Here is a 14,675-nt window from a genome sequence, read left to right on the forward strand (position 1 = left end):
CAGGCCTAGGCTCCTGCCCCCGGCCCAGCCCAGCCCACAGGACAAGACACCAAGACACAAGGCTGCTCCTTTCTGCAGCCACCAGAGACTGGAAAAGCGTGTAAGCCCCTGAGTGCCAGCCTCAGAATACAAGCCCTGTATGTACCAGACCCTCTGGAAACACAGGGACCACAGAGACCACAGAGGCCAGAGACATAGAGATCACGGAGAGTACAGAAACCACAGAGAACACAGAGACCAGAGGCCATAGAGCTCATAGGGACCATGGAGACCAGACAGACCAGAGACCACAGAGAGAACATAGACACAGACACAGTGGGTCCTTCTGAGGAAACCAGAGGCCTGGGGAGTTTCGGTGCCACCACGCACTGCAGCGCTTCCTCCCAGCTGAGGATGACCACGTGTGCATGCGTGTGAATGTGCATGTGTGCTTGTGTGTGTGCACAACTGTCCCCACATTCCTCCATGTGTTTCCCTGGAGCTCCTTCCCAAGATACTCATTTCCTCTCTGCCTTCCTCATGACTTCAGGAGCGGCTCCCTGAAGCCCACAACTGTCCTTGCTGGCCGAAGCCCAGCTCAGACACGAGCCACGGGGCTCCACACCGTGATCCCCAGGAGCTGCTGAGGTGAGCCCAGGTCCTTCCCCTGCACCCTGCACTGTCCCTGCCCCACAGACAGCAGGCTGCGACTGAAGTGAGCCCTGCGGAGGCCCTGGCCCCTGATGCCACCAGCAATTCTCCCTGGAACCCCTGACAGGCCCGGGATGCCTGTGGCCACTTCGTGGGCCCTGTGCCTGGCATGTTCTCACCCATCTGTGTGTCCTGCAGTGCCAGGCTCTGGGTAGCCGTCCAGTTTACGGTGTTCCCCTGACTCCCAGCCAGGCACAGCTCTGCCCACCCGGGGAAACCATGTCTTCCTCAGGGATACGCAGAGCTGGGGTGGGGCAGGGAAAGGAGAGACATGGTCTGGGGATCCCCCACAGGTCTAGGGAGGGGCTAGGGCCAGGGAAGTGTCTGCAGAGAGCCCTTGGTAGGCCGAGCTCCTGGCCTAGGGTGCCAGGAGAAGAGGCAACATGGACGGATGACATACGAGGAACTGGGGGCGGCAGGACACTGGGGGCACAGACAACCATCAGTGGCCTAGTGGGGGTCCCTCCAGGGGCAGCAGAGCTCTGGTGCTCTGCTCTCAGGAGATTGCCCTGCAGCCCTGAACCCAGCAAGAAAGTGTGAGGTCCTATGTTCTGAACTGAGGGGAGGTGGGGAACACGGTTTTGTAAAGGATCACATGAGGTCTTGGGCTTCTCTTCTCCAGCCTACGTTTCCATTAACATCACCTCGAGCTACCTGGTCAGACCAGGTAGCCTTTCTGGAAGGGACACCCGGAGCAGTAGGAAGGTACCTAGACAGCAACCAATCATTTTAAAGATTATCAGAAGCTAGAACTTCCTCATGCCCTCCCTATAGAATCTGGCTTGTGACCCTGGAGGGAATCGCCTCCTCTGGGAGGTGGCCCTGGCTAGCAAGTTTGGAGCTTGTTTCTTATGGAATAAAGTCTTGCTTTGCTTTATTTCCATTGTGTATTCTCTCTCTCTCTCTTTGTGTGTGTGTATGTGTGTGTGTGTGTGTGTGTGTGTGTGTGTGTGTGTGTCACACTCAGCCGCGCTCAGGGGTTACTCCTGGCTCTATGCTCAGAAGTCGCTCCTGGCAGGCTCAGGGGACATATGGGATGCCGGGATTAGAACCACTGTCCTTCTGCATGCAAGGTAAACACTTTACCTCCATGCTATCTCTCTGGCCCCTCCATTGTGTATTCTCATCCTTCCACTCTGGACCCTAACAAAAGTACAGATAAAAGAAAGGAGAGAGGGAAGGAAGGAAGGAAGGTAGGAAGAAAGAAAGGAGAAAAGTAAGAAAAGAAGGGAAGGAGAAGGGAAGAGGAGGAGGATGGAAGGAAGCAGCAGTTTCTAGTGCTCTTCCACTCATGCTGCGTGCCTTTGGCTAGTCCCTGTGGGTCTCTGAGTTGACAGTCTTCCCTGGCTCTGGTTCTGGAACGTTCTGATGGGCTCTTGGGGCCAGAGTAGCTAGACCCACAGCTTGGCTGCCTGGCTGACTCAGCACAGCTGGAGCCACATCCGGTCCTGGCCGAGATGTGGGGTCTCTCCAGCACTGGGCGAACTCATTGTGTCTTCCTCATGGATACAAACCTGGAGGGGTTTCCACCTGGAGGGACTCATCATCTGTCCTTCCATCGGGAGTGAAGAGGGGCCAACAGGGTGTGCGGGGCCTACCTTCCCACCTTCCCACAGCACCTTAGAAAGGGACCATAGCGCAGGAACTGGGCCCGGGGAGCCTGAAAGAATCCCTAGGGCCCCTTGCGCCAGACCCAGGCCTGGACCCAGCCCACTCCTACCCCTCCGCTGCCTTTTGTCACAAAAATCCCTACCTTCAAGGGACCATAGCAATCGCACTGTGGGGAGGGTGTTTGCCTTGCATGTGGCTGAACTGGCTTCAATCCCTGCAGCCCAAAGGGTCCCTGGAGCCTGCCAGAAGGGATTCTTGAGCGCAGAGACAGGAATAATCCCTAAGCATTGCTGGGTGTGGCCCCAAATAAAAACCAAACTCCCACCCCTGGAGGCTCCTTGCTAAGGAAGTTCCCCTGCATGTTCACCAGCTGGCACAGAGCCTCCGGGGCCTGGCAGGAGCCCTCAGCCTTCCCAGCACCTGCTGGTGGGTGTTTGGTAAATATGCCCTGGAACTGTCCTGGCTGTCCCAGCACAAAGGCGCCTACTGCCCAGCCGTGCAGGCGCAGGCAAGGTGATCTGCATTCTCTTTCACAGAGGCTGCTCACATTCCCAAACTCTTCATTATCCCTGGATGCCTGTTGCCATTTCTAACAGACACGCTGTCAGGAGGTGCCCGCCTCGGTTCACGGGAAAAACAAAGGTCAAAACTTTTAAAATGTCACCTCTTGGGCAGTTTTGCATAGAAAATGCAGGAGCTGTGGGTGGGCCCAGCCTGGGCCCAGGCTGGAATGTCAGGGCCAAGCTCTTGCAGCTGGCCCAGAAGGCGCCCTGGGGCCCATTGTTCACCGAGCTGGGAGAGTTTCCACGGTGCAGCCTGGCTGTGCCGCTCCAAAGCAGCCCTTAACCCCGGAGGACCCTTAACAAGGCACCCGGGAGGACGGGCTGAGAGGCCAGAACCCGAGACACCGCCAAACCCCTCTTGTCCTCTCCTGCTCTCCTGTCACCTCCCTCTCTGTGGGGCCCTGGTTTCGGAACAAGAAGGGATGCCATTTTGTAAAAAGCCACGTGTTGTAGACGTTTTAGGCTTCTCTTCTCAAGTCTAAATTTTCTTTGGACACTGCCCTTTTGACACGAGCTACCTGGCCAACACGAGGGAGCCGTAGGAAGGTGCTTAGACCGCGACCAATCATTTTAAAGATGACCAGAAACTGAAATCTTCTCATCCTCTCCCTATAGAAACTGTGACCTTGACGGGGGTCGCCTCCTGTGGGAGGTAGGTGGCCCTGGCTAGTAAGTTTGGGGCTTGTAGCTGATGGGATAAAGTCTTGCTTTGCTTTATTTCCATTGTGCCTCTCATCCTTTGACCCCAGACTCTAACATCTCCCCCACCTCTCCCTTTTCTCCCCACCCCCAATCTCCTTTCCCTCCAGCACAGCTCCCAGGAGTCTGTGACTATACCCCACTTCACCCCATTTCTCTTCATTTCCAGCTGATTGGCACCATTCCACAGTCCTTCTCTCTGACTGAAGCTCACTGACATTCTCAAAGCTTCTGCTGTCTCCTTGCCTGCTTGCTGACAAGCATAACTTTCCCTACCCAAGGCCTGGAGACAGCAGGAGAGGCTGGCAGGACCTCAGGCAAATTCCCCTTTGTGCAGTGGAGCTCCTTGGTCCTGCGACTCTCATTTACGTGTGTGTGTGTGTGTGTGTGTGTGTGTGTGTGTGTGTGTGTGTGTGTGTGTGTGTGTGTAAGCCTGTTTGTCCAGGCTTGAAGCAGCCTCAGGGCTGGACTCTGTTGGCCGGGCCTCCCCAGACATAAACAGGGCCCAGGAGCGATGTGGTTTCCATCATGGAGCCTGTGGTTTGTCCATCTAGGCCCATTTGTGCCCATCTGGGCTCCAGGCCCGATTCTGACACTGCAGCTGCGTAGAAGGGATTGACCAGAGGCTGAGTCCCACGTACCTGTGGGGAGTGTCCAGCCCTGCCGGAGCACTCGCAGACGAGCACATAGGAGCAAGGAGGAGCCAGTCCTCGATGGCTCCTAGCCCCAAGCACTGGCTTTTGGTCCGGAGGGCACTTCACTGCTCCTCCTTGCCCTTGTTTGCAGGGGATCTGTCGGTGTCCAAGGGCATTGCATTGGCTCTGGTGTCTGCACAGCTGTAGTTTTCTGATGATCCGGGCCCCACATCACGGGGCAGTGCCGGGCACTGGGGCGTGACCTCACAGTCAGATTCAGGGGCCTCAGCGAGAGCACAGTGGGGAGGGTGTTTGCCTTGCACGCAGCAAACCTGAGTTCTATCCCCAGCATCCCATTGGGTACCTGAGCCTGCCAGGAGTGATTTCTGAGCACAGTCAAGAGTAACATCTGAGCACTGCTGGGTATGGCCCCAAAACAAAACAAAACAAAACAAAGACAATAAGCAATGAAAATCTAAATTGGTGTGATCTCTCTTTTCCTTCCCTCTCTCTCCCTCACCCTCTCTCTCTCTCTCTGCCCTGCCGCCCTGCTCAGGTCTGGATGTCATGTGGGTATCTGACACATGGATATCAGAGCCTGGAGGTATCTGGGCTCTGTTCTCACGAACGCTGAGTTTGCAGAGTTAGCACAATCTGTGCAGTTTTCATAGTGTCCACAAGTCCCTGCACACAGTTTGTATGTGCATTTTTCACGTTCAGACTTTGCTCATGCAGTTTGCAGTCTGCTCACAGTTTGCAGATGCAGACGGAGAGCTCGGAAGCCCACATGGACACATGTTTCAGGACAGCAGGTCCCAACACGTCCAGCAGGAGGGTACAGGGGTGGCCCACCTCAGGCTGACTACAACACAGGGTAGTTTGCAAACCAGGGTTCCCACAGGACCCTGCTGAGCTTTTGGGCTGTGCACTGAGATTCCAAGAACTGAGGGCCTAGAGCCTGGCATAGTTGGAGGAGGGGCAGGCTGGGGGGGGGTCAGGGTTGGTCTAAGGGACAGGGTGGGGAGGGAGAGGGTTGAGGGAAGGGCAGGGCAGGTAGTGGGGGCGAGCTGCTTGACTGATTCCACCACCTCAGCAGAGGGCACCAGCTGGGCCCCTAGTGAGACCCACTCAGCACAGATGCTCCTTGTCTGGTGCTCCCTGAGCCCTGTGCTCAGAGTCTGAAGTGTCAAGGGAGGTGGGCAGAGCCGAGGACAGCTGATCTGTACTCCCAGTGACCTCCTGTCAGCTTCACATCTGCCAAGCACCATGAAGGATGGGACCTATGCCTCTTGGGCAGACATGCTGTCTGGGTCCTGCTTCAGAAGCAGCCAAGGGTCCCTTGGGAAACCCGTTCCGTATCCATAGGCTCTGGGAGTGTCTCTATGCAGGGCGACCCTCAGGGACAAGGGTCCTGTGGGGGCTGGTTCCCTCTGGGCTTTCCCGAACAGCGTGCCAAGCCTGATGGTTAGAGCAGCGGAAACAGTAGTGGCACGTTGTCCTGAGCATTGTGGGCACCTGAGACCCTGGGAGTGATCTGGGCACTGTGTCACTTGTGAGATGACCAGAGGTCAGTAAAAGGAACAGGAAAAGGTAGAGGTCACTTTCTCATCAATGCCCCTGCAGGAGGTGGTCAGTACAGCTTTGTTCTCTGCAGGTCCAGCCCAGAGCAGGGCACAAACCTCAGAACAGGCTCAACCGGCACCTCTCCAAGTCTCCAGCAAGAAAAAGGTCCAGGCCCTGCTGGGACATCCGGACACACTGTGGCAGAGAGAGGTGGCAGAAGTCCTTTCCCTAAACTCCCGGATCTGACCTCCCCTAGATTCCACCACTCTCTGACCTTCCCCTGAGTCTTTCCCACTCCCTGGCTTTTCCCTCCCAGGTTGTCCCCCAGATGTTGACCCTCTCTGTCAGGCTGGACGACACAGTCAATCTTGTCTTCTGTCTTTCCTGGCACAGGGTTGGGCCGGTAGTATGATGCCCATGACCTGTGTTCCAGGCTTTCTTCTCACCCTCCTCATGCCCCTTCCAGGGCTAAGAGAACCCGGGGTCCCTCTGGTCCTCATCCAGGCTCCAGATAATGTCATGGGCTGAATGTGGTAGCCATGGTCATGGTGGCTCTCTGCCCTTGCCAGTCTGTCATCCCAAGCATCGCAGCCCCTGAAAGAGGTCCCCCATGCCTTGGATCTGCATGTCACTGCCGGGATCCCTCATGTCACAGCCTTAAGGTCATCACCCGAGGCTCACTGAGGTGCCTATGGAAAGTGACAGATAGATGGAGCCAGGGGCACCCCTAACCCCAGAGCACAAGCCCCCGGATGTAGAATGTAGGTGGGAGCATCCAGCCCCCGGCTCTCTCCCACCACCACTGACCACCCTAGGAAAGACTGGCTGTGCCGTTATCAGCTGACTTGGTGGTTTCAGAACCTTCTGCCCATCCTTCGTGAGTGGCTTCGCTTGGCAGGGCAGCTTGGTCTCCGTTCACCCCACAGTGTGGATTGGGCCCAGAGGGTAACCCCCAGAGAAGGGGACACGTGGATGGGCCTGCTGTACCCAGGGTTGCTTCTGCACATCTGAAAGACCCATGAGGGAGTCAGGGTTACAGGTCAGGAGGGTGATGCAGATCCTTGATGTCCTGAGAAGTAACAGCAGAAAATCAATGTGTGCCTGCCGCATGGAGAGCAGCCCTGCGCTGGCCTTCTGGAAAGTCCCATATGGCCACGTGGGAAGGGAATGGCAGAAAGAGCCTCGAACCACACAGGCTGAGGGTCAGTGCACGGAACAAGGGGCCCACAGCCGTTATAGGGATCTGGCTCGTCCCCGCAGGCAGCAGAGCACCCAGAGGGAGTCTCTCTCAGTGTGGCACAGCATCTGATCACCCTGGACATGGCACGTGGGCAGGGGAGGTGGTGCCCTGAGGTCTGGACCCCTGGGAGAGCCTGAGAGTGGGGCCCAGGGGTGAAGGAGATGAGATCTGGGAGCCAGGACTCAGGGCTCCTCGGTGGCTTCCACCCCAGAAGTCAGGACTCACACATTCCCTGGTCCCTGGCTCCGGCCCCAAAAGCCCACGTGTCTCAGGTGCAGCACAAATGAGATGTGAAAGGAAAGGTGAATATTGGGAAGCTGGATTCCCCCTGATTCCCTGTGCCCACTGCTGTCCTCGCCTCAATATGCACAAAAGCCTCTGAATTCTGGGTTTGGGGAGAGCCTGGGAGGGTGGCAGGGGCAGAAGGAAGCAGCCGATGAGGGAGTAAGGGGCTCCCCATTCTCCTCTTCCCAAGTGTCAGAAGTAGGGTCCCAAGAAGCCACGGAGACACATGTGTGCTCAACATGTTCAGAGACCAGCAGAGCTCAATGCCTTGGCCAAGTGGGGACCACACGTAGACATGCGGGGCCACGTGTACACACAGAGCACATGTGAACACACGACCACATAGACACACTTATGAACCAACAAGTAGGCACGTGCACACAAACACCTGAAGATATGTAGACTCATGGTCATGAGTGGCACATTGCTATACACAAGGACACATACATGCACGTGATGACACACATTGATGCATGCTCACCTAGAGACACATGATACGCACATGACCGATGACATGCACGAACACATTTGGTTTCACACTAATACAGAGACACAGACGCACACACGGGTGCATGTGGACACGCTCCCATGTGAACACACAGAAGCACAGAAAGATATCAACTCCACGAACGCACACTCACACCAACACCCGCAGACACGCACGTGGCTCCCACCTCAGCTGTGTGTAAATTCACTGACAGTCAGACCCGGGGTCTAATCTTCCCTGTCGCTGAGCTGATGCCCCCCAGGAGTCATTGATTAAAAGCCCGAAGTGTAAAATTATGCTGCAAAGTTTAGAAAACTTTCTGAGGTTACATTTTGACATCCCCGGATCTCGCCTTGAACGGTGACAGAAGGCACCAGGCAAATACTGCGTTTCTGGTGCGGGTCTTTATCTTATCTTGACAGATTATTGCTGGTTAAATTGTAGTGCTGACTTCCAGGCAGCCTCTTCAACGGAGTCAGAAATTAAGGCTTCACCAAATGGTAATAAAGCTATTAAAAATGCAAACAGCAAACAGCTACACGCACAGGTTAGACAGCTGATCCAAACCAGCAGTTAAAACGCAGGGCAATTACACTTTTATTTAAATGCAAGGAATATGAGCAAGAATAGAATGAGGAGCCTTGTTTAAATGCATTCTTTTGAATATTTATTAGAAATAATACATGTAGTTAAGCCACTTATCTGATTTCAGTGAATAAGTAAATGCAAAAGATCAATTTTCATAATTATACCAAAGAAGTCTGTCTTTCATAAAAATCTCATTAATAACACCATTATTACTGGAAAAAATATCTCGGTATTATTATTGTTATTCTAATTATCAGCAAAATGCTACTGATAATGTTGTCATAAAATTTCCTTTTAGTACCCTATTAAGAGAGATCGACTAAGTAATAGTTTAACTTAAATCTAGACCCTAAGTGGCATTATAAAATTTTTCTTTGTGTATTTGGTTAAAATACATTCTGTGTATAATTACAGAAATCGCACCGAGTTTGGCAAACAGGTCCGTGTGCTGGGAGCTGAGAGCAGAGTATGTGCGTGGTCCCGGTCCGGCCCACAGGTTCTGGTGCCCAAAGTATGGCCCGGCCCGTCTTCCTGCCAAGCACCCTTAGGCGCTCCCTCAGGGCCTGTGTCCACCGCTTTCCTGCTGGCCGATCCCCGGCACCCTGTACCCCATGGCTGTCCACACCAGGGTTCCAGGGATCAGCAAAGAGCCCAGAAGGTTGATGCACAAGGAAGCCCGGGTGGTGGGCAAAGGCCGCAGGGACCCAGGAGGGCACCATGGGGACAGGCCCCTCGTTCCAGGAGCTGGTTAGGGGCATCCTGTGACCCGCATGGCCCTCGGCACTCAGCACAGAAGCGGCTGCTCGAAGCTCTTCTGCTGCTCCAGGCCAGGGTCCGTACCCCGGTGGCCCTCAGTGAGCTGCAGGCTGTGGGTTCTCTGTGGAGCTGAGGCGGGGTCCTAGAGTGAAGCTCTCATGTGGGGTCCCCACGGCAGACCCAGAAGAGGGAAGCTGTGTCAGCTGGGGGGCAGGGTTGTCTTCTGGCTGGGCTTAGAGCCCTCTACCTGCACCCACTCAGACCCTGCATGTGGGGCCCATTTCCTCGCTATACCCCGTCTCTGGGGTTCTTGCTGTACCTTCAGTCTTAACTCCACCAGAGCAACCAAAGGGGAAAAAGGCAGCAGTAGACAAGCTGATGGCGCGCGCGCGTGTGTGTGTGTGTGTGTGTGTGTGTGTGTGTGTGTGTGTGTGTGTGAATGCAAAGCCAAAGAATGTTCTAGAGCCCACGCTGCATAGACAGGATCTGTATAGATGGGATCAGGATTCGCACAGATGGGGAGCTGGCTCTGCTGCTGGACATCGTATTTTGGGGTGCTCTGGCCTGGGGCTGTTTCAGAGTCATACCAGAGATGGTATGGGTCAACCCTCAGAGCAGCAGACACTGATGAGGGGCTCAATGTTTCTCATATGGAGATGCTCCCCTCAGGGCTGTCCTGAAAATGGAGGCTCCAGTGGAGGGACCCTGGGGCCTGGCTGCTCACTTTCTGGGTCTGCTCATGACAGGGACACAGCCTGCATGCTGCCGTGGGCATGTGCTCGGCACAGATGGCAGAGCGGGGTGCAGGCCTTGCTCCTGTTGAGTGTCCTCCGCAGCCTGGTAAGATGGGCACACACCGCCTCAGGAATGCCCTTAGGTATCTGCCACCTTGCAGAGACAGCCTAACACCAGGCCCCGTAGAGCCCCCAGCTGGGGTCAGACCCAGAGCAGCTGCGTGTCTACCACGACCTTGTCACTGCCATGAGTGTAAGGAGAGGCGACGGTGTGTGAGGAGACATGGCCGGTATGTGGAGTAGAGGTGACAAGTCTGTATGGGAAGAGGTGACGGGTGTGGGGAGGGGCCTGGGGGGGGGAGCCTGGAGGTAGAAGCCTGGGGGAGAACCTGTTTGGGGAGCTTCAGCATGTTTTCTTTTCCATGACCCCTTATGGACCCTGCTGCTCTGTGGGAAAAGCAGCATGGTGGATGACTGTGGGCAATGTCACCATCCTGCCCCTCTGTCTCTGTCTCTCTTGGTCCCGTCTCCTCTCCAGCCATGGCAATGGCAGCAGATGGCAGAGACTGAGACAGCGCATGGAGGGCAGAGCAAGGACCAAAGACTGAGAACAGAGCCCAGAGGAGGACATCACACGTGAACTGTGCTGCTTCTCCAAAACCTGAGGGAGGAGACCGGTCAGGCCATACAAACGAAAGAGGCAGCCCAAGCCTCATGCCACCCCACAGAGTGAGCTGCTCAGCAACGGTTTCTGGAGAGAAAACCCAAACTGCTGGGGCTGGAGAGATAGCATGGAGGTAGGGTGTTTGCCTTGCATGCAGAAGGATGGTGGCCGAGAAAAAGACGAAAGCAACTGGAAAGGGAGATGGATCGCAGGTTGAAGGCAGGTGCTCAGAGGGCCCCAGGAGGGGCCTGTCACTGGCAACACACCCAGACCCAGATGCAGAATTTCAGGCTTACAGGTTGGTGTAACCGAATGTCCTAAAGCAAGAGTTGGAGGAGGAGGCCACGCATGAGCCATAGCATCCACATCACGTGAGGCTCCTGGGCTGAGTCCAGGAAGGATGGGGGAGAAAAAATGGGGAGGAAGGTGCTGGGACAGTGCACCCCCCACCCCGAACCAGAGTCCAGGCAGCCCCAGCAGACCCCCTGAGGCAAGACAGTCCCAACTATTGTCTTTGAAAAGGCGGCACAGCAGAACCAGTGATCGTACTAATGCACAAAACCCAGAGGACTTAACCGTCCCTTTCTCTTCAGCCACCCACGATTATGTATGTGGTCATGGGGCCAATGGGGGCCAGTGGCAAGACCAAGGCAGACCCATAGCAGATGGATTTCCGGCCTGGCACAGGGACAGTTCAATGGTGGACAGAGTCTCTCCACAGTGGCCCAAGTCGCTAGGTGCCAGGTGGGAATAAAGGCCCCACTTGGGCAGAGTCCCGCTGACTTGGGCGCTGTGGGCTGAGGGGCGCTACTCCTGAGAGGTCCCAGGCTTTGGATAGATTCTGCTCTTGGGACTCAGACAGCCGGGCAAGTGTGATTGTGCAGCACAGGGTCAGTCATCGTCTCAGGTTCCAAGGGCATCTCCATCCTAGATGGTCCTTCAGGAGTCTGGCAGTGGCCGGCCCCACAGCCCAGCCGGCTGAGGGCAAATCCAGTCCGTACTGGTCTTGGGGGCTGAGAAATTCTCGCCTTCAGGGGACTTGCCTTTTCTCCCTAGAGGACTAGAACCCGGGTCTGCTGCCTGCCCAGACTAGGATCTGAAAATGGAGCACCCTGGCAGTGCCCCTGAAGAGCCCCAGAACTCAGCCCTGCTGCTGCCCAGCATGGTCACTCACTTGCTCACTCACTCGCTCGCTCACTCACTCACTCACTCACTCACTGACTCGCTCTCTCACTCGCTCTCACTCACTCACTTGCTTGCTCACTCACTCACTCACTCGCTCGCTCACTCACTCACTCACTCACTGACTCGCTCTCTCACTCGCTCTCACTCACTCACTTGCTTGCTCACTCGCTCACTCACTCGCTCGCTCACTCACTCTCCTGCTCCTCTCTGAGCTCCAGGTGAGTCAGGGCTCCCTCCTCAGCAGAACCCAAGCACCAAAGTTATTACTCTGTGCGTTTCCTTGCGCCGATCAGTGGAGCGTGAGCAAAGCAGTTTTATGGCCGTTTTCTCTTAAACAACTGTTTTCATGAAATCTAAAAATGACTATAATTAATCTTCGTACTCGGGAATTTCTGGAACATCCCTAAGTAATTGTCGCTTGTGCCACTTCTGGGACAGAATGATGCTCATTTCCAAACATGCAGACGGGGCCCAGACTCTGGGTTCACCAAGAGAGTCAGACTCCTCCTCCCCACGGAGCCTGTGGGCCCCTCTCTGCTGCAGCACCACAGAGGGAGCACCCCCAGGGAGTACACCAGATGGAGCACTGTAGACAGAGTACACAGAGGGGGCTACCCCAGGACCTCCTTTAGTTGCACATTGCCTTCTTCAGAGTCCTAGGGCTGCCCCTTATCCTGCTTAGCCACAGGGGCCCTGATGCAACTCCAGGGAACTGATGGGGATCCCAACAGATGGGGACAGGAGCTGGGTAGACCCAGTGCCCAGTGTGGGTGGCCTAGGTGGGCCAAATAGAGGTGGGCCGGGTCAAATCACTTGTTGGTTCAGGGAGTACGGAACAGACACTGTTGGGCACAGGGGGCAATGGGGGGGGCACGGCCTGGGCTTTTCTACCAGGCATTGGCCCTCATTGGCCCTTCTCAGAGACACTCACACCTCACGCTTGCAGTCGCATTAATATGCTCACACTCACACAAACACGTGATAAGACACACGCGCTCGTGTTAACTCACACTCATGCATACACTCACGCTAACATATACACACATGCAAACACTCACTCACATTCAAGCTAAGACAAGAGCTCACACTCATGTTAATATACTCATTCACGGGCTAACACACTCACTCATATTAACACATGCATGCTAACACAGACATGCGAACACACCTATTTATGCAAACACAGTCTCAGTAACACACATGTTAACACTCATTCACATGTTAATACATGCTAACACACTCATTCAAACACTCACACTAACATACCTCACATGCATGCTAACATGCACAATAATGCAAACACACCAACACACTTATCCACATGCTAACACACTCTTGCTAACACATACATGCTAACACACACTCATGCAAACACAATCACACTAACACATATGTTAACACACTCATTCACATGCTAACACTGACACACTGACACAAATGCTTTCAGAATCATACTCACTGGGTCTCCAGGGATCACTTTGGATGATTGGAGCTCTGCCTATGTCCCAGTGGCTCTCCCTGAATTCTGGGGCCTCTCCCTGGGTCCCCTGGGTTCTCTGCTCACCCTGGTGCAGGCCTTGTGTGTGTCCCTGCAAAGCTTGCCAGGCCACTAGAGGCAGGGGACCAAGACCGAAATCTGAGTGTGAGTATGAACCTGCCCACCCCAACCGCTCAGATCTCTGGGCCCTGGAGTTTTTAGCCTTGGACGAGGCTGGGAATCCTGTCTTCCACCTGCACCCAGGACCGGAGATGTTCCCCCAGAGCCAACTGAAGGCTGTGAGACTTGAGGACCGGGCTGCCCTTATTCAGAACAGGGGCACAGAACAGCTCTGTGCCTGTCAGCAATTGGCCAGGGGAGTTCGGGGAGAAAATTGAACTTTATCCCAAAAATATTTGATCCCAAAAAAACTCTGCTCCTAGTTCTTTTGCTGTGACACTTTCATTCTGGAGGCTCCTTCTCAGTACTCGCATCTCACACATCTGTGGAACTCTGTAGGTGCTCCAGGATCATCTGTAGGTACTCCTGGACCATCTGCAGATGCTCCTGGGCTGTCTGAAGGTGCTCCCAGACCATCTTGGGTGCTCCCGGGCCATCTGCAGGTACTCCTGCAGGGTGTCTGTAGGTGTTCCTGGCCCCACAGAAGTGGTTCTGGGCCTGTCTGGGGCACCCTTGTGCCTCTGCAGACATGTCTGCCCTCTTGGGAGCCGGTCTGCTCCACCTGTTGTTACTGAGAAGCTTCTCCCAGTCTCTGCGGATGGCCAGAGGGCCTCAGCTGCATGCTCAGGTGGAGATGCTATTGTTCAGGAAATGCCACCTTGGGCAGCTGGGCCTGGGCTGGTGTCCTCCTGTGGGCCAGCGGTGTCAGCGCCCAGGTGCCACTGTCTGCGGCTCAGTGGCCTGGAGGTGCAGGGAGGAGGGAGAGTAGGAAGCTCTTTACCCTTCCTCAAAGGCTAGAACAGGGAAGTCTTCAGAGATTCCCCCTCTTTCCCCTGTCCTGTTCCAGGAACTCATGTCCTATTCTGAGCATCTCGGGAGTAGCCATGGCACTGGTCAAATGAAGGCAGGGCTGGGCCAGGTGTGCAAGGCTGGACTGAGTGTGGACAGAGCCACAGTCACTGGTCAGGGCTGGACTGAATGATCAGAGCTGGTCCCCATGGTCAGGCTGGCTTCCCTAGTCAGGACTGGACTTTCTGGTCAGGGCTGGTCGCAGTGGTCAGGCTGGCCTCCCTGGTTTGGGCCAGATGAGTGGCTAAGGGTAGTGGGTGGACCCAGCACTGCCACCCTTCCTTCTCCCACACTCAGCTCAGCAGGGCCAACCACCTCTGTCTCATTGCTTTGTCTCTGTCTCTCTGTCTCACTGTCTCACTTTCTCTGTCTCTCACTATCTGTCTCACTTTCTCTGTCTTTGTCTCACTGTCTGTCTCTGCCTCACTGTCTCTGCCTCACTATCTCTGTCTCTGTCTCACTGTCTCTG

The sequence above is a fragment of the Suncus etruscus genome, chromosome 8, assembly GCF_024139225.1.
Source record: "Suncus etruscus isolate mSunEtr1 chromosome 8, mSunEtr1.pri.cur, whole genome shotgun sequence".
NCBI classification, from domain to species: domain Eukaryota; kingdom Metazoa; phylum Chordata; class Mammalia; order Eulipotyphla; family Soricidae; genus Suncus; species Suncus etruscus.